The 20534-nt window shown below is 40.0% G+C and overlaps 1 protein-coding gene across 1 annotated transcript in view; it reads left to right on the plus strand.

Moving 5' to 3' along the window:
• LOC118799056 (cadherin-7-like) overlaps window positions 1-20534 on the plus strand; it is a 231750-nt gene that overhangs the window by 60260 nt on the left and 150956 nt on the right. The gene's annotated exons all lie outside the window — the stretch shown is intronic.

A 20534-nucleotide genomic window follows, 5' to 3' on the forward strand; every position in this document is an offset into this window, starting at 1 on the left:
TTAAAATGACGTACGCATTAGTTTGTTGTTAGTAGTTAAGACACAACTTACAGATTTGTGGTGCAACCAAATTTAGTAAAAGGACGGTTTAAACTAACGAGTGTAACTGAGGACTCAGTAAAGACTTTACACACAGACTGAAGTACAAACTCACGCAAAACCAGAGCAGCCCAGTCCTGGAGCTCAAGGCTCAGATATCAAGTTCAAGTTGCTTTATTGACCTAACAACACTACATTTGTATTGTGAAAGCATTGCAACAATTATTTGTGTAATAAATTTTAATGAAAAAAAGAGATACACGTGTAACTATAAAACAATAAAGGGAAAATGTCACATATCAATTTATATTACATATCGCTGCTGTCAGAACAAAACAAAACCTCGTAAGTACAAAATAGTAACTTTACAGGAGAAGGAAAAAACATATTTTACCTGTAATGTAAGTCAATGTACGGAGCCCCTGAAGGGACATGGTGTGTTTTTTTTTTTAGGTAAAAGGAACATGGTGTATTTTTTTCTCAAGGTAAATATCTGGTGCACACCAGATACTATCAGGTGAGCACCCAGTACTATCAAGTGAGCACCAGATACTATGTGGTGAGTAATTGATACTATCAGGTGAGCACTAGATACTATATGGTGAGCACCCAGTACTATCAAGTGAGCACCAGATACTATGTGGTGAGTAATTGATACTATCAGGTGAGCACTAGATACTATATGGTGAGCACCTGATACTATCAGGTGAGCACCCAATACAATCAGGTGAGCACCAGATACTATGTGGTGAGCACCAGATACTATCAGGTGAGCACCCGATACAATCAGGTGAGCACCAGATACTAGCAGGTGAGCACCAGATACTATGGTGAGAAAAAAAACGTGTGTGTGTGTGTGTGTGTGCATCTGCATATCCATAAACTGTGTCAGTGTTCATTGGGCTCCATCGTATCATGACTTCACAGACCACTACTCTGTACACTGGCTGTGCTTGTTATCCTTCGTCATTCCGTCATGGAAGAAGACATTAATGACCTTTTAGAGTCACGACGGGTGGCACAAGAACAAATAAAGCGACTTATAGATGATAAGGTAAGCTTATTTGTTCAGACAGCTATAAAAACCTTAATAATTTACCTATTTGTCCCTTTCAAAGAGATATAGCTAAATGTAGGCTGCCTTTGCTATATACAGTTAGCTAGCTAACCTAGCTAGCTATAAGGCTTGCATTGTTCTCTACGCAATGCATGTTTTTGCATTAAAACTATACACACCCATGACAAAAATGAGCCAGAGCAAGAGAACTTCTGCTCCTCGCAAAATGGGTAAATGATTCCATTGGCTGGGTTAATTTCCATTTTGGAAAAGTGAAAGGAGCACAGACAGTTTCACCACCTCATTCAGCAGCTGGGACTTTTTACATAATTTATAGCTAACTGTATATAGCAAAGGCAGCCTACATTTAGCTATATCTCTTTGAAAGGGACAAATAGGTAAATTATTAAGGTTTTTATAGCTGTCTGAACAAATAAAGCTTACCTTATCATCTTTAAGTAGCTTTATTTGTTCTTGTGCCACCTGTTGCCAGTGAACACCGACACTGTTTATGCATATATGTATTTTGTTTTCTTATCACATAGTATCTGGTGCTCACTTGATAGTATTGGGTGCTCACCTGATAGTATCGAGTGCTCACCACATAGTATCAGGTGCTCACTTGATAGTATCTAGTGTGCACCAGATTTTTACCTAAAAAAAAAAAATACACCACGTCCCCCCAGGGGCTCCGTAAACAGGTACTTTCAAATTATGTAAAAAAAAACCGACAAAAATGGAGATAGACAGCAGCAATATATATATATATATATATATATATATGTATACGGTGAGGAAAAGAAAGGATTGTGTTTGGTGGTCACGCACAGTGAATGACACTCATACACATCTGGCTGCAGTGGACGCTGATGGACCCTTTCCAGATATAAGCACTAATTTATCACCATCTCCCAACGTCCTGAAGTTGTTTATCTGTTTTTCCAAACTGATTAAAATATTAATTCCTGATAAGTTCATATTTTGGGCAGTTCAGTAGGAAGTGCACCTCTGTCTCCCTCAGTGACCGCACACTCGCCCCTCTCCTGGATATCGTTCCCAGTTTCTGAGCCAGGTACACGTAGGTGCCCGTGATGCTGAGATATCAGCTCCTGCTCACTGTAAGCATCTCCTGTAGCAGCACGTCGGCGGCAGCGCTGTAATCAGTATGCTAATCCAGAGCTGTCTCCAGGTGTATTTATATGTTGAAGGCTTCAGCCGAGGCGCTGACGAGCGTTTGGAGAGCCGCTTCTGGAGGAGGTGCTCAGCGACAGCTCTTCAGAAGAAGGGTTGTAAGTCGTTTCTGTAGCCCTTGTTCAGCTGAAGTTCAGTTTCAGGATGATTAAAGACCTGGTTATAAAACAGCGGAAGGGCAGCGTGTTGAGATGTGTAGGTTTATTTCTGTATTTGTGGGTCTAACCAGCGCAAATGTCTGCTGAGGTCACATCTGAAAGCCCCCCAGTTTGGCAGAGACTCACTGTAAGATTGATAAATCTGTGACAGCTGTAAGAAGCCCCCTCGTCGCCTGATACTGTCTGCAGTTGATTTTTTCTCTTTCTTACTTCGCCATTAACTCTCACCATCTCTAAGTGTTTTTAACAGAAATAGCGCTGAAAGTGGGAGCACTCAGTCAGCGGGATGCAGTCGCTTTGAATTGACCACACTAATAGCAATAATAGCTGCTGTACTTTCAGTGAGAAACTTTATTGTCTGTAAATTGACCACAAGCCAGCTGAAGGAACTGATATGTGGACGTTGTCCTTGATAATAATGATAGCAATTATTATAAAGCTCGCCTCTGTGCTTTGAAGCAAAGAAGTGAGAAAAAATTCATTTAAACACAGCGGCATGACAAGTCATCCTCGGGCGTGTATGCAGAGCTTTTGGGCTGTACCTCCCCTACCCCCCTGGACCCACATTTAACCTCTTGGACCCCCTGAACATCTAAAAATCAAAATTCTGGGGGTAAACTTATTATGACAATAATAACGCTGTCTGTTAGGGGAAAATAGACATTTAAATCCAGATTCAGTGAAGCTCATTGTTTATCTTCACCCACAATCAGCTTCTGTCTTTGGTGTTCTTAACTAACTAGAGCTACAGCACTGCTCTGCCTCAGGGTGGCGCTGTAGCAGACTGGTTCACCCAGTTGGTCCTTCATAGTCTAGAAACTGTAACTCTGCCCGGATTCCTCTGAAAAACTTTACAATGAGCTGCAGCAGATCTGTAAATCTGAAAACTCGCCCAGTTTCCCAAGAGTTTGGAGTGAAAAGTGACTGTTCCTCATTTCTCACACTGAAGACAGAAGAGGAGACGAGGAAGATCTCAGTCAATGTGAGGAAGAGCGTAGAACCGCACTAGAACAGAGACTCTACAGAAGAGGAGACGAGGAAGATCTCAGTTAATGTGAGGAGGAGCGCAGAACCGCACTAGAACAGAGACTTTACAGGAGAACAGCTGATAAAACAAACATTTACTGACACTGAAGCTTCAGCGCTGCTATGGAGAGAGAGATAGCAGACAGACAACATGGGACCCCCAAATACCAGGGGGGTTTAAAACAGTAGGTGACCTTGAAGCAACTAAAATCAGTCTTTAGAAAGAGTGTCTGGATACTTTTGGACAGATAGTGTGTTTCTGATCTACTGAAATATGGCTTTCGTGTAAATTTTTCCCAGAACAGTAACACAGGCTGATTTTTTTACATTTTAGTGCAGGTCAAGACTTCTTGTTATGGTGTAGGTTGTGAAATAACAATGTAATAGAATTTTTGGGCTACACTACACAGCCGTATATTCCAGGTGAAGAAAAAGCAAATAAATAAATAAACGCAAAAAGCATGGAATGAATCAAGTTTGGCAGAAAACTGTAAGCCCCCCAGATCTCAGGGCCGAGAATCTCAGCACCCTGGAACAATGTGAGTGCGCGTGTGTTAAATGATAGAAAAAGAAAAAGACGCTGTCAGAAAAATGAAACACAAAGCCGGGAGCTGCCACAGAGCCGAGGGTTCAGATGGAAGATTATTCAAATCGAACGGGACGTGTAACAGAACGCCCCCCTCAGTGTTTCACCGCGGAACCCCACCGCCTCGGGACCCCACCGCCAATCCTGTCGGAATGGGAAAACACGGATTAAAACCTGCATCGGAAATTTTTCTGACAGTCTGCCAGGAGAAGGTGCAAGCGGCTCGGAGTGGCAGACGGAGCCAGGGAATGTCTGGGAAAAGTGATGTGACGGAGGCAGACGCTTTCGGACCTCCACACGACACAGGAAGCAGCGTTACAGTGAGACAGAAACAGGGCCAATAGGAGCGAGTGGACTGGAACTGAAGGACCGATACTTCACTCTGCTCTTTTAGTCTTCTTTACATTTCTGCATCATTGAATCATCGAGCTTTGGGCTTTAAGTCATTCAGAGAGGTTCGGTTAATCATAGAGAAGCTTACAAACTCAAATTTCAGTGGTGGTGATGAGATTCATCTCAAAGTCCAGCCATTTTATTTATGTTTCAAAATGACCAGAGAACATAAATGTGTCTTCTGAGTGTTGATAAAGGTAAACAAGAAAAATTAAGTTCTCTCTGGGGACTATTTTGCTTTTCAAAGCCCTTTTTATCCTAATCTAACTTTTAATTTTTTATTAGATTTCTTAACTGTCCTAATTTTATTTCTAATTAGATTTTTTATTTAATGATTTTCTTATAAATCTATTGTTTAAACTTGTTTTAATCATGTTTTTTAATTTCTATTCTCATTTGTAAATCACTTTCAATGACAGCAGTGTATGAAAGGTGCTACAGAAATAAACTTGCCTCCACTACAAACGGATCTACAAAAAATGAGTTTTTAGGCCAAAACCTTCTCTCAAAGTATCATTAAACACTGAGTGTGTTTCCATGCTCTTAATAATCTGATAACTGCAGATTTTGTCAGTAATACGATCAACGTGTTCATATGTACTTGAGTAATCAGATAATGGGGAAGATCCAGGTCAACATGAGTCAAACAGTAATCAGATTTCTGCTTTACAACCAGCCAATAAACTCACAGAAGAAGGCGTGACGTAAACGTAATGTAAAACTCAAACTTCATGATTTACCCTAAAATATGAACATACATCATTTAGAAGATGACGAATATTATAATCCTTCATTTCGTCGATCATGTGTTTGGTTTTAGTGTCACTCTAAACGTGTTTAGTACCACCGTCTGTTTTCACACATGTGCCGACTGAGAAACCCGAAAGAAATCAGAGTAAGAGTTTACATACACAGAGAAATCTGATTACTGAGCTCAAACCCAGCCTCTTTATCAGATTTCTTAATCAGATTTCTAGATCAGAGTATAGTGTTTACATGACCGTTTAAATAGTCAGACAACTGCAGAAATCCGATTATGATTGGATTTTTGAGTGCATGTAAATGCACTCAGTATCTCAGATATCAGGCAGCAGATTTGTACCCATTTCATGTAATAACTTCAGCTCTGGCCTCAATAAACTATCATCTGTGTTTGTTATTGGCTCAAAAACAGAAAGTAGTACTATCGGCCATCTCTACAGACAAACAGTCAACACTCGAGCAGGTCTCTAAATCGGTCGTCTGATGAGGTTCTGTTGATTTATCAGTGTGGACAGAATTTCCCACAAAACACAGACAACTAGTGGCCAGACAACTAGCGGCAATACAGGCTGAACTGGTCAAACTGAACACAAAACAGCATCAAGGTAAAAATAAGAAAAGCTCAAACTCTAACCTTTAACGTGAGGAGAGTATACACAAACACACAACACAACACTGCTACAGTGATATAACACCAGAAAACTGAGACTGAAAATAGGAAAAAAGTGACAGAAACCAACAAAACCATTAACAATTCCACACTGTTAGTAATAAAGGTTCTGTTCAGGTACATTTTAAATTCATCAAGGTACAAACAGTGTAAATGTTCCCTCAAAGCTCCAACAGTGGTTTTAAGGTCTGATTGTGAACCTTAAATGAGTTTTTCCAGGTGAAAAGTTCGTATTTGTACCTTTTCATAACCGAATGTTTTAAAACAGAACAGTAAAATAAAAGCCTGGAGACGAGACGGGGTGTGTGGAGTCAGCACAGCTTAGAACATATCATTTCAGTGGATTATGGTGTTTGACAATGCACATTCAATTCAGACAGTTCAGCACCTTCTCACTAAAACTGTTTTAACATGATGTCGGCCTGTATTAATATTACCTCCTTACAGTCAGTACTGGAAAAGTACCAAAACTTACAGGAGATTTATAATAGACAGAACACTTTCCTTCACTAAAGCAGAAGGTGGATGACTAATATAAAAGAGCTCCAGTCCAAACACGCTAAACGTGCGAGACGGGCGGCTTTACAGCACCTGTGTGCGGCGCCTTTCCTCTGAGGAGGGAAAACGTGTCTGTTTCCCAGCAGGCACTGTGAGCGAGGCTCATGAGATCATTTTCTCAGTTACTGAGCTTCAGCTTTAGCTCAGCTTTTACGTGAGAGCGCAGGCGACATCATCAGGATTAACCGAGTAGCCGTCCGCCGGGGGTCCGTCGCCCGATCCGCAAATATCTCTGGATTAAGAACGAGAGTTTGCCATCTTCTATCCCACGGGGAGAGAGAGAGAGAGAGAGAGAGGGAGAGAGAGAGAGAGAGAGAGAGAGAGAGAGAGAGAGAGAAAAAGAGAGACAGAGAGAGAGAGAGAGGCAGAGAGAGAGAGACAGAGAGAGAGAGAGACAGAGGCAGATATATATATATATACACAAGATTTCTGCATAATTCACTTGAGATGTAAACAAACACACCATTCCAGAGAAACTCACCAACTCAGATGTCTTTACAGTGGTGGTGATAGGAACCAGGGGTCGCCATGACTACAACACAAATATAGACATTTTATTTTCTATCCAGAACCACCAGTGAACCTACACGAGTCTTCTGAGTTTATATGGAATGTTGATGATGGAAAATAGTGGAAAATCTGAAATAATAAGTTTTCTTTGGGGACTATTTTGCCTCACAGCGCCCTGCATGTATCCCTCCACCATGAATGGAGTTCAAATCATAAAAAAACAGTGTCTCAATCATCAGGCAGTGAATTCATAACCATTTCATGTAGTAACTTTCTGTGAGGGAGCTTTTAGAGGTGGACGTCTGCAGTCAGCTGCACCAACTGAGATGTAAGTTTGGGTGTAAAGTCCATCCTAAACGTTTCGTTGAAAGCAGTTAGTTTAAAACTAGCAACACACAGGATTTCGGTTGCACCACAGACGCTTACGGTACATCTTAACTAGTAGAGCGTAAAGTGATCGTAGATCAAATCACTGTCGCACAGAACAGCGTTTTCACTCTGCAGCCAATCAGCAACGACACAAACAGGAAACACTACACTACACTACATCTCCACACACAGTAAATCACTCGCGTTTTTCTCTTTCTGTGCTGCATTCACTTCACTTAAGGTGTGTCAAAAAGACACACTTTTACAGTAAGGTGTCCTCAAAGCGTCTCACTCTTGTATGTGTGTTTGTTCTGTTCTGCTGGAATTTTTTTCGATGTTCAAATTGGGGTTCTCTATTTTAACAGCACTGTATCAAAGAGAGGTGACGTTAGTGAAGCTGCGGCTAATGTAGTCGCTACATGAATCCGCTGAAAGACAGAAAGGTAATGTTAGCTCTGTTCGTTATTTTTTAATAATAATATAATTATTAGTGTTCTGTACTGTATGATAATAAGGTCAGTGTCACACAACCTGAGCACTAATAGTGCTGCACTTATTGCTCTGCATGCGTTTGACTTGTGTACTAAAATAGTATCACTCATCAGGTTTTGGAACAACCCTGTAGAAAACATCTCAGTGCCAGACACACTTCTAAAGCAGGACTCAGGGCTCTGTTACTGTCTGTGTTGTTGTCAATCTGCGGCAGGAGGTCTGTGATCTTTTCTATCTCTGATCAACAAAAACTGGTGTATCTATCCTGCAGACGTGGTAAGCCGATGCAACGATGTCAGTTGGTGCAACCGGTTAAATTCTAGCAGCTCGTAAACCTGAACATAGTGGCAGTTTACATTCAAACCAGGCTACGATCAAACTTACGCTCAGCTGGTGCAGCTGCAGGTTCCTATCACCACCACTGTGAACAGTTCTGACTCGGTGAGTTTATCTAGAACGGAGCGTTTCACACCAAACCACTCTGTTTACATCTCACATGCATTTTGTTTAGGTACCAAAAGCAGCCGTAATTCTTTTCTATATGATCATTTTCCAACCTCTATTTATCCCTCACAGTTAAACCGGCTGTTTTTGTTACTGTGCCTTTAAGACTGATATATTTTAATTAGCTCTGTCCTGATTGGCTGTCCTGTATTGTGCCTCATTGAAAAACAGCCCTGGCTGAAACACCCCTTATAACTTCAGCTTGAATGGGAATCCGAAATGGTGAATGAATGTAAATGTGTTGGGTTTTGTGACATCACAGAAACCAATATAGTTTCTATATAGGGACTATATATATATATATATATATATATATATATATATATATATATATATATATATATATATATATATATATGAACTGTGGAATAAATGTTTTGTCATTAAATTCATGTTTCTACTATATGGGTCCTTAAATTATGCAGAAATTCTGAAAATATTATGGTTCAGGAGTGTGGCTAAAGTTGGAAAAATATGGCAAAATATGATATGGCTGTGATATGGAAGCTGATGGTTTATGTGAGGCTTGCAAAAGCACTCGTGTGCAAAAGTTTGGGCACCTCAGGTCATATTCCACGTATGTGTTGATTTTCTAAATTACATTCTCCACTGAGACACACTTCAGCTCATTTTAGTACACAATTACTGTTTATTTACTGAATTTAACATACTGGGAGGAAAAAAATGTGGCTGGCGCAAAAGCTATGGCTCATTTTATATTTTATGTTTTATTTTTAAGTAAAATACTCAGCAAATGAATAGAAATCGTGCAAAGAAATGTCATATTTAAGCGTTTTCTCTGTAGAGGATTTATTAACTTACTTTCACTTATAAAATCAACAGAACATTTAATTTGACTGGGGTTTGTTCAAACGTTTGCATATGACTGTAAGGTGGAATGGAGAAAATGCACCTGCAGAGCAGCAGTGCCTCATTTAGCGTTCGCAAAAATGAACATGAACAGCAGGAAAAAGGAAACAGTTTTTAAGTTTAGTCAGTATATATGATATTAGCGGGATTGTTGTTGTATGTTGAGGTTGTTGTGAGCATATTTATAAGATTTTAAGATGATAAGATCTTTTATTCTAGACATTTTTTACCTGTTTTGAACAATTTTATGAAGTAAATTGATCTCACTCCATGTTAGCAGATTATTTGACTTGTTGTAAGAAATATGCATGAAACAAGCAAAAATATTTCCAATATACTGAGATAATTTTACTTGAAACAGGTAAAAATGTCTAGGAAAAAGGAAAATGATCGTATAATATTCCTACAACCATCTCAAAATCAGAAATGTTAGATTTATCGACTAGATTTAAGATCATTTTAATTGACAAGACTCAATTTTTTGCAGTTTAAATGAGTAACATAAGACAATGCCATGATCTGACATGCAGTTACTACACACTCCCTGCTTATTACTGTTTACAATTCCTCTATAATTCATATTACATATCGTCATATTGCTCACTCATAAAAATGGCTCATTTCCTAATGTGTGTAATGCAGGATGTAAATATCAGACTGGAGGCAATTGAGGACAGTGAGGTAAAGTGCAGGACAGTGGCCAAGCCTTCCTCCCCTCAGATATCTCCTTTATGGCTGCGTTTAAATCATTAACGGCCCCTGTGGTTGGTGATAAATGGCTTCAATTAGGTGGAAAATCATGAATTTAATTAATTATAGTAATTAGGTTGTGGCGCTCGCCCACACGCACCAAGACCTTCTGGATTGGAGATCGGCGAAGACTTTTGTCTTCATCAAGCGTCCGTTGGCATAGACGCTCGAGGTCTGCCGGACCTCGTCGTCCAATGGTGGCTGAGCTCTGCGGAGGTGGTCGAGGCCGAGATTCACCGAGGATTTATTGCTGTGCGAGGAGAATGTGGTGTCAAAGCAAGGCCAACATCTTTAAATCCATCTCCACCGTCAAGCTCCTCCTCAGCCAGCAGCGCTTCGGGCTAATTCATACGTCCTCAGATCGAGGACAGAACGGAGCGTTTAATTATGGAACTTTGGGGGGAAATTAAAGAGCTCTGCTCAGTGCGCTCTGGGTTTTCAGCGCTGTTATCAAGGCTAAATTGGTTCTAATTGATGTATTTACAGGAATTGGGGAAGGCTTCGGAGAGAAGGCTCTTAATGTGTATTGAGGTCACAGAGGAGCTCATCAGTCAATAGGAAAGCCTATGAGGAAGATCTAGCTTTGACTATAGGATTCCATTGTATCAGATTTATCATTGATTTTCGACAGTGCAATTACGGAAGCTCGTTAACTCAGTTCCGAGTAATAATCCGTGGTTATTTAGAACGTGAAGCAGGTGTGAAATCGCTTCAATGTAATCATTTTAATTGGAAAGAGAAAAATACGGAATGCTCATCAAAGTCCTGAAATAAAGGGGTTAAATTGATTCCTGTAGGTTTTTATTCCTGGCATTATTGCTGTTTTCCGTTATTTTTTGTCTTTTTAATAACGCTGTCTTATATTACTTCATATTGTTTATTATGTTTATAGTAAATACTTTATGAAGCTTGTTGCATTCAGGTGTCTTGTGATTGGAATATTTTCAAATGTAGCTCTTGGAAATACAGAGAGCACATGATGTATGTTTTGTAAGATATTACAGACATGTAAATTTTGTAAAAATACAGAGAAAAATCACATTTTCAGTAAATTATTAAACAGTGATGTTTATATCAAAGTCAGGTCAAAGAACCTGACCTGAGGCTGATCAAGCATCATTCCAGCCTACAGCAGTTTAGCCCCACCAATTCAGCCTACAGTAGTTTAGCCCCGCCCATTCAGCCTACAGTAGTTTAGCCCCGCCCATTCAGCCTACAGTAGTTTAGCCCCGCCCATTCGGCCTACAGCAGTTTAGCCCCACCCATTCGGCCTACAGCAGTTTAGCCCCACCCATTCGGCCTACAGCAGTTTAGCCTCACCAATTCGGCCTACAGCAGTTTAGCCCCGCCCATTCGGCCGACAGCAGTTTAGCCCCACCCATTCGGCCTACAGCAGTTTAGCCCCGCCCATTCGGCCTACAGCAGTTTAGCCCCGCCCATTAGGCTTACAGCTGTTTAGCCCCGCCCATTCGGCCTACAGCAGTTTAGCCCCACCAATTCGGCCTACAGCAGTTTAGCCCCGCCCATTCGGCCTACAGCAGTTTAGCCCCACCCATTCGGCCTACAGCAGTTCAGCCCCACCCATTCAGCCTACAGTAGTTTAGCCCCGCCCTTTCGGCCTACAGCAGTTTAGCTTCACCCATTCGGCCTACAGCAGTTCAGCCCCACCAATTCGGCCTACAGCAGTTTAGCCCCGCCCATTCGGCCTACAGCAGTTTAGCCCCTCCCATTCGGCCTACAGCAGTTTAGCCCCGCCCATTCGGCCGACAGCAGTTTAGCCCCACCCATTCGGCCTACAGCAGTTCAGCCCCACCCATTTGGCCTACAGCAGTTTAAAATACATAAATAATTTGGATATGAACGACTTATTAAATTACATACAGTTAAGCTCAGTTCAGTTAATCTTTAATTATCCCTCCTGGACAATATTAAGGTAGGCATAAACACATGTTATGCTAACAAATTATAAAAGTACATATCCACCCAAAAGTAAAAAGACTATAAAGGCAGTCCCATATGGATAAATGATGGGTAGAAAGTCCCATAGTCTGTGTTTCTTCAAAAGACAGTGGTTTAAAGATGCATTACAGCCTCAAACCAGTTAACAATCTTGTTTCCTCTACTTGTTTTTGTTCATTACTATTCTTTGACTACAGTACCCAGCATGCAATATCCAACCTCATCATACAACCCACACCTACCTGTAATAAAGAAATCCTTACTGCTAGCATAGCGACTGATGTAGAAGCTAATAAATAGAGATGTGATATTTGTTAGCTGCATTAGCCGCTATTAAAATGGCTCATTTCTTACCCGCCCGTAAGCAAAGTCCCAAAGCCACCTCCTCCTACCTTTACATACGTCATCAGAAAAGGATCTTCCTAGTCTTGAGGACCAGTAAGTCTCTGGGGAACCAGGAGGCAAACTGGCCCTCAATATGGATGATTCTGCCGAACTGGTTTAAAGTCAGAGCTGAAACACATTCAGGACTTTTAACTCATTTTGGACTTTAGACTAAAATCCTTTTGCTCTGAGTGACTTTAAACCTGAATTATGATTGTTTTATTAAAACTAATGATTGAACATTCCATTTTGTCTCTACCAAAACAATCATAACTCTACCAAACTTTACCAAATGTTTCAGTAGTGACTGTTTCAGTGACAATTTTAGCTCATTTTGAGCTCAGAAACTCAGCCAGTACAGACCAGCAAACACAGCTCTGAACAGCTGTTCACACAGAAAATCATCATATTTTACATTAAAACACTAAAAAGTGCTGAACTGCAGAAAATATGACGATTCTTAATGTTCCACACTGATTTTCAGACTTTGGGACACATTTACTTCAAAACAATGAGATCTAACTGCTCACCATGTGGCCATGAGGGACAGGGATGCAGCCTCACTTCCTGCTGTAAAATGCAGGGGTGTGGCTAAAACAAGGCTCCGCCCGCATACTAAAACTTGTTGTGTTTTGGTAGTGACATGAAAACATGCACGAGCATTTATAATTTTTTTTTTTTTGTAAAAAAAAATCAAACACATGATAAATTTGAAATCTTTCACTTTAACATAAACTGTTAAAAACATTGAAAAAATACAAAAACGAAAAAAACAGGAGTGTAAATTTAGGGGTTGGGGTTTGGGACAGACTCCTCCCAATAGAAAATACCCTGTAAACGATGATTGTGTATATATTTAGCTTATTACAGTCTCTATTAATGTCTTGGGTTTAAATAGATCAGAACTTGATCCTCATAAATATCTCAGATCTGAATACTTCATTGTTTTTATGTACCGTTGCTCACTGTGTGACCGCAGTTTGACTAATCCAGTAGAATTCAATCCTGATCGGGAGGCGGATTGTGATGAGACCATGTCAGTCCTCCAGCTGTGGAAGCAGAACAGCAGCCAGCAAGACAAAGATGAGTCATCCAGGATGCCGTGACTACATCTGCAGTGGCTTTAGCTCCGAACATGACAGCTGTGGATATTACATTGATTGTTGTGACAATGATAATTTTGGTATTATATCATGTAGCTGGAAAAATCTATTTCAGTATTTCTACCTCTGATTTTAGCCTTTATGACTACAGGTGGAAAATATGAAAAAATGGTTATTATAATACATAACATCAGGGCACACTTCTCTGAGTATAGCGTGGGTAACGGCAGTACTTTTAGAACTCTCAATAACTGCATATATCATAAAAAGTCCAGTTAGAGAGACTGTAAACAAACTATTGTATTATTATTATTGTTGTTGTTATATTTTTATCATCTCATTTCTTATTAAATAGTTTATTTCTTTTTACAGTTTTTTCAGTTGGTTTGACAAGGCCAATTTACATCTTCTTCTTATTATTAATATTTTTCTATGCTTTTTTTGTACCGTTTTGACAGGTCACAGTTTCCTGCCTAGAACCACACAACTTGACAGGATCATAGAACCTATAGGGTTTAGGGGAATAGAGCTTGAGCTTTTGGGATTGATTGCATGTAAAGATTTTATGCAGAGTTTATTCAAACACAATGTTTTGTTCCAAATGAAAATGAGTGGCAGAATATTAAGAAAAAGGAGAATCTCTCACACTGATATTACATACAGACTCACATACATGCTAGCACATAGACATACATACAGATTAGCAACCACCTGGGATACCATAGCAACAGCTTATCAAAGCCTTAGCAACCACCTGGAATACCCTAGCAACAGCTTATCAAAGCCTTAGCAACCACTTGGGATGCCATAGCAACAGCTTATCAAAGCTTTATCAACCACCTGGGATACCATAGCAACAGCTCATCAAAGCCTTAGCAACCACCTGGAATACCATAGCAACAGCTTAACAAAGCCTTGGCAACCACCTGGGATACCATAGCAACAGCTTATCAAAGCTTTATCAACCACCTGGGATACCATAGCAACAGCTCATCAAAGCCTTAGCAACCACCTGGAATACCATAGCAACAGCTTAACAAAGCCTTGGCAACCACCTGGGATACCATAGCAACAGCTTATCAAAGCCTTAGCAACCACCTGGGATACCATAGCAACAGCTTATCAAAGCTTTAGCAACCACCTGGGATACCATAACAACAGCTTATCAATGCCTTAGCAACCACCTGGAATACCATAGCAACAGCTTATCAAAGCCTTAGCAACCACTTGGCATACCATAGGAACAGCTTATCAAAGCCTTATCAACCACCTGGGATACCATAGCAACAGCTCATCAAAGCCTTAGCAACCACCTGGAATACCATAGCAACAGCTTAACAAAGCCTTGGCAACCACCTGGGATACCATAGCAACAGCTTATCAAAGCCTTAGCAACCACCTGGGATACCATAGCAACAGCTTATCAAAGCTTTAGCAACCACCTGAGATACCATAACAACAGCTTATCAATGCCTTAGCAACCACCTGGAATACCATAGCAACAGCTTATCAAAGCCTTAGCAACCACTTGGCATACCATAGGAACAGCTTATCAAAGCCTTATCAACCACCTGGGATACCATAGCAACAGCTCATCAAAGCCTTAGCAACCACCTGGAATACCATAGCAACATCTTATCAAAGCCTTGGCAACCACCTGGAATACCATAGCAACAGCTTATCAAAGCCTTAGCAACCACTTGGCATACCATAGGAACATCTTATCAAAGCCTTATCAACCACCTGGGATACCATAGCAACAGCTCATCAAAGCCTTAGCAACCACCTGGAATACCATAGCAACAGCTTATCAAAGCCTTGGCAACCACCTGGGATACCATAGCAACAGCTTATCAAAGCCTTAGCAACCACCTGGGATACCATAGCATCAGCTTATCAAAGCCTTAGCAACCACCAGGGATACCATAACAACAGCTTATCAATGCCTTAGCAACCACCTGGAATACCAGAGCAACAGCTTATCAAAGCCTTAGCAACCACTTGGCATACCATAGGAACAGCTTATCAAAGCCTTAGCAACCACCTGGGATACCATAGCAACAGCTCATCAAAGCCTTAGCAACCACTTGGCATACCATAGCAACAGCTTATCAAAGCCTTAGCAATCACCTGGGATACCATAACAACAGCTTATCAAAGCCTTAGCAACCACCTGGAATACCATAGCAACAGCTTATCAAAGCCTTAGCAACCACTTGGCATACCATAGGAACAGCTTATCAAAGCCTTAGCAACCACCTGGGATACCATAGCAACAGCTTTGTCAAGCCAACTTAAATTTCATTCACAGACTTTTCCATCTATTTCTGTTTGCCTTTTAAAATCAGACCACTGCACTGCTGGTGTGTTTCATTCAGTCCAACATGTTCAGAAACTTGAGAAAATAAATAAATGAAGTATCATAATACACATTGTGTATCCTGGCAACTTCTATAATTACTGTGATGTTAGACTGTATTTTGCCATATCATCCATCCTCACATGTCAACCCTCCCCAATTTCAATATCCATTCCACCACAGTATTTTGTTTAAAAAGCTTATAAAACTGTAGGAAGTTGTGCTGAATGTGGTAAACGTAGCTCATCGGGACACTGAGTTTGGCGTCAGCCTGCAGAAAGAAGGCCGCGTGCAGAACTTCCGAACACTTTCTTTCAAAACAGCCCAACTTTGCTGCGTTGTTTTCTTAAGATATAAACAACAACAACAAACACTTCAACACAAGCGTGACTCAGAAAATATTTACCCAAAAACAGACTGATCTGAAATCTCTGGTCCTTCACGATCGTCTACGGTCTCTCGGAAACGAGATTCCTTGACCATAACGGTCAGATTCCAGCTCCTGTTTGGAGGAGTGGTTTATGAAAACATGTCATATCCTAGAATTAGTCGGGGTATATTTATTTTCATTACTGTCAGATGACAATCGGCCGCCCAGAACGCAGGATTGATGGCCGGATCTCGGAGCCTGTTTCCGCACGCGTGCAAAAAACGAAGGAAAACGGGGGATTTGATCAATCACGGCAATGAAGATGGACAAATGAGAAGTGACAGAGAGAGAGGAAAACAGTGATTAGGGCGACAGCTGCACCTGCTGATACTGCCACATACAGATATTCAGTCATTGTAACAGAGAGCTGTTTGTTTTTTTTCACGCTATATCATCAACTAAAATGTATGACTCCAGTCAGTCTGTTCATAAAGCTCAGAGACTGTCTGATTTGTTGTGACTGAACTAAACGCGTGACCTTAACGTCACTTTGCAGTGTTGACAGGTGCACAAAACAAGTTTGCCTGTTTATTAAATCATTAGACTTTGTTTGATGGACGAAGCATATGCATCTCAGTGGTCTTCACTCTGAGGGGGTCTTAAAGAGATACGCCAGCATTGTTTCCACCTGATCTGTATCTGCTGCGTCTGTAGTGTTCGGTCAGTTAGCACAGACAACAATTCAGTCAACAGGCGCTGATCAGCTTCCTACTGGCTTATATGAGGGGTGTCAAACTCAACCACTAAAACGGACATATTAAAAAATCCCCAAAATCTGCCTGTTTTTATTTATATTAAAACAACATTTTGCTATAAACAGAGCTGGATATTGTTTCATTTAAAATATACCGAAACTTCAACAGCAAAAAATAGAGACTTTGAAATATTATTTGAATATCTGAATATATTTAAATGTCCAGAGGAGGCTGGTCTTTTAAACCTGTCTATGTGTTTGATAAAGACACCTGGCATCTTTTCTTTGCTGCAAGTTCATCTTTCTTTGGATCGGTTTCTGAGCTGCTGAGTGTTTATAGTGTTTTAGTGTTGATTGTGGTAATAGTGTTTGTACTGTTGATAGTCTTTATAGTGTTTGTAGTGTTTATAGTGTTTAATAGTGTTTATGGTGTTTTAGTGTTGATTGTGTTTGTAGTGTCGATGGTGTTTATAGTGTTTGTTTATAGTGTCTATAGTGTTTATAGTGTCTAAAGTCTTTGTAGTGTTTATTGTCTATAGTGTCTATAGTGTTTATAGTGTCTAAAGTATTTGTAGTGTTTATTGTTTATAGTGTCTATTGTGTTTAGTGTTTCTAGTGTTGATGGTGTTTATAGAATTTGTAGTGTCTATAGTGTTGATAGTGTTCGCAGTGTTGATAGTGTTTATAGGGTCTATAGTGTCAATAGTGTTTATAGTGTTCATATTGTCTATAGTGTTGATAGTGTTTGCAGTGTTGATACTGTTTATAGTGTCTATACGGTTTATTGTGTTTGTATTGTCTATAGTGTTCATATTGTCTATAGTGTTGATACTGTTTATAGTGTCTATACGGTTTATTGTGTTTGTAGTGTCTAGTGTTCATATTGTCTATAATGACGATAGTGTTGATAGTGTTTATAGTGTTGATAGCATTTATAGTTTCTATAGTGTTGATAGTGTTTATAGTATCTATAGTGCTGATTGTGTTTGTAGTGTTGATAGTGTTTATAGTGTCTATAGTGCTGATTGTGTTTGTAGTGTTGACAGTGTTTATAGTGTCTATAGTGCTGATTGTGTTTGTAGTGTTGATAGTGTCTATAGTGCTGATTGTGTTTGTAGTGTTGACAGTGTTTGTAGTGTCTATAGTGCTGATTGTGTTTGTAGTGTTGATAGTGTTTGTAGTGTCTATAGTGCTGATTGTGTTTGTAGTGTTGACAGTGTTTATGGTGTCTATAGTGCTGATTGTGTTTGTAGTGTTGATAGTGTTTATGGTGTCTATAGTGCTGATTGTGTTTGTAGTGTTGATAGTGTTTATGGTGTCTATAGTGCTGATTGTGTTTGTAGTATTGATAGTGTTTATATTGTCTATAGTGCTGATTGTGTTTGTAGTGTTGATAGTGTTTATAGTGTCTATAGTGCTGATTGTGTTTGTAGTGTTGATAGTGTTTATACTGTCTATAGTGCTGATTGTGTTTGTAGTGTTGACAGTGTTTATACTGTCTATAGTGCTGATTGTGTTTGTAGTGTTGATAGTGTTCATAGTGTCTATAGTGCTGATTGTGTTCGTAGTGTTGATACTGTTTCTGGTGTCTATAGTGCTGATTGTGTTTGTAGTGTTGATAGTGTTTATAGTGTTTATAGTGCTGATTGTGTTTGTAGTGTTGATAATGTTTATAGTGTCTATAGTGCTGATTGTGTTTGTAGTGTTGATAGTGTTTATAGTGTCTATAGTGCTGATTGTGTTTGTAGTGTTGATAGTGTTTACAGTGTCTATAGTGCTGATTGTGTTTGTAGTGTCGACAGTGTTTATAGTGTCTATAGTGCTGATTGTGTTCATAGTGTTGATAGTGTTTATAGTGTCTATAGTGCTGATTGTGTTCATAGTGTTGATAGTGTTTATAGTGTCTATAGTGCTGATTGTGTTCATAGTGTTGATAGTGTTCGTAGTGTTTGTAGAGTTTATAGTGTCTGTAGTAGTTATATTTTTGATAGTGTTAATAGTGTCGCTAGTGTTTATAATGTTTATAGTGTTGATAGTGTTTGCAGTGTTTATAGTGTTTATATTGGTTGAACTGCAGCTGAAATGCAGCTAGTGTGTTTGGTGAGAGGGCTGGTGTAATTATTATTATGATGTCAAGCTTGTAATGGTAGAAGAACCCTTTGTGGTGCTATACAGAACCAAATACATCACCATCTAAAGAACCATCTCATCATGCAAACCATGACTCTTCATGATTCTCTATAGAACCATTGTCTTCACTAAAGGACCCTAGAAGAACCATCGTTTTTAGGAGTATAGATATAAGATATTTTATCTGCATAATGATAAACAGCACTTAAAGCTTTCATCTCTGAGAGAGAGGAGAAAATCAAGCTGCTTCAGATCTGAAAACATCCACAGGTGTTTCTGTCCATCCTTCCACTGTGAGAAGACGACTCAGCGCTGTGGGTCTGAAAGGATGTGTAGCTGATCAAGAAGAACCTCACTGAGAAAAGGAGACGGACACATCAAACAAAGAAGCTGGACAATGGACTGACCACCCCAGAGTCCAGACCTCAACACCACTGAATGTGTTTGATTACTTCAGAAAATGATCAACCAGCTTCTAAGACTGAACTTTGGAGGTGTGTCTGCAGATTCTTTGAGGAGCTGAAAGTGAGTCTCCTGAAAAGAGTGGAAGCTGGAATAAAGGTACAGAGTGACTCACTGACTCACACAGCTGATAGCAGATTTAGCTGCTGAGGGTTCTGAGTAATTTTCCATTAAATGTATGTTTTCCACTTTTTCCTGAATCTGAAAAATGAAGAACTTGTGCGTAATGGTGGTTTCAACTGGAAACTGAACGAATAAAACATTTTTTATATATTATTCCAGTCGCCCAGCTCCTTTTGTCTGTTGAGTTTGACTCATTCAGAGATTTACTGTAAACCATTTTCAGGAGGACAAACTTTGTAAAACGCAAACTAAACAGTACTTTAATCTTGTTCCTTGTCGTGTTTAACAGCCAGACTATTACAGCCAGACTCACTCCATGAGCTCACTTTAATCGGCTGTGTAAAAGTTTGGCAGACTTTGTTTCACTTTGCGCCTGTTTGTTTATGAAAATTGATAACACCGAGCTCATAATAGGCTTTTTACAGCTGACTGTATCTTCAGGTCCACAAATCTGCAGGTGGCCCAGCCCAATGATGGTGCTTTATAAAAGAAGCTGAGGATTTGCTTTTTCTTTTTCATGGTCAATTCATTTGGTGAAAGCCTGTAAAATACAGCTCGAGCATGAAGACCTCTTTTTTATTGTATGGGGTGGGGTGGGGGGAGGGGGGTGATGGGGGGATTTGCCATAAAATAAAATATCAGCCACTTTTAAAGCAACCGTCTCATTTATGTCCCCCAATCTGAGGCCGTGGCTGAAGAGAAGGCAGCGCAGCGTAGCTATCAACTTGAAATATGTAAACATAAAGGGGCTTTTCATCAAGCAGTGAAAGCAGCGCTCGCTGGTGGAAGAAACTGTTGGGTTATTACTCCAAGGTTACGTTTATGTTGGGGAGCGTCGCTAATTGCACCTCTGTCAAAAAGGCAGAAACCAGGCGTCAGCTTAAAATAAGGTTTGTGATGCAATGTCTGCACGATCAGCCGAACACAAATAACCTCGCATCAGCAAACATAAAAC

This window comes from Colossoma macropomum, unplaced genomic scaffold (genome assembly GCF_904425465.1).
Source record: "Colossoma macropomum unplaced genomic scaffold, Colossoma_macropomum, whole genome shotgun sequence".
NCBI lineage: Eukaryota > Metazoa > Chordata > Actinopteri > Characiformes > Serrasalmidae > Colossoma > Colossoma macropomum.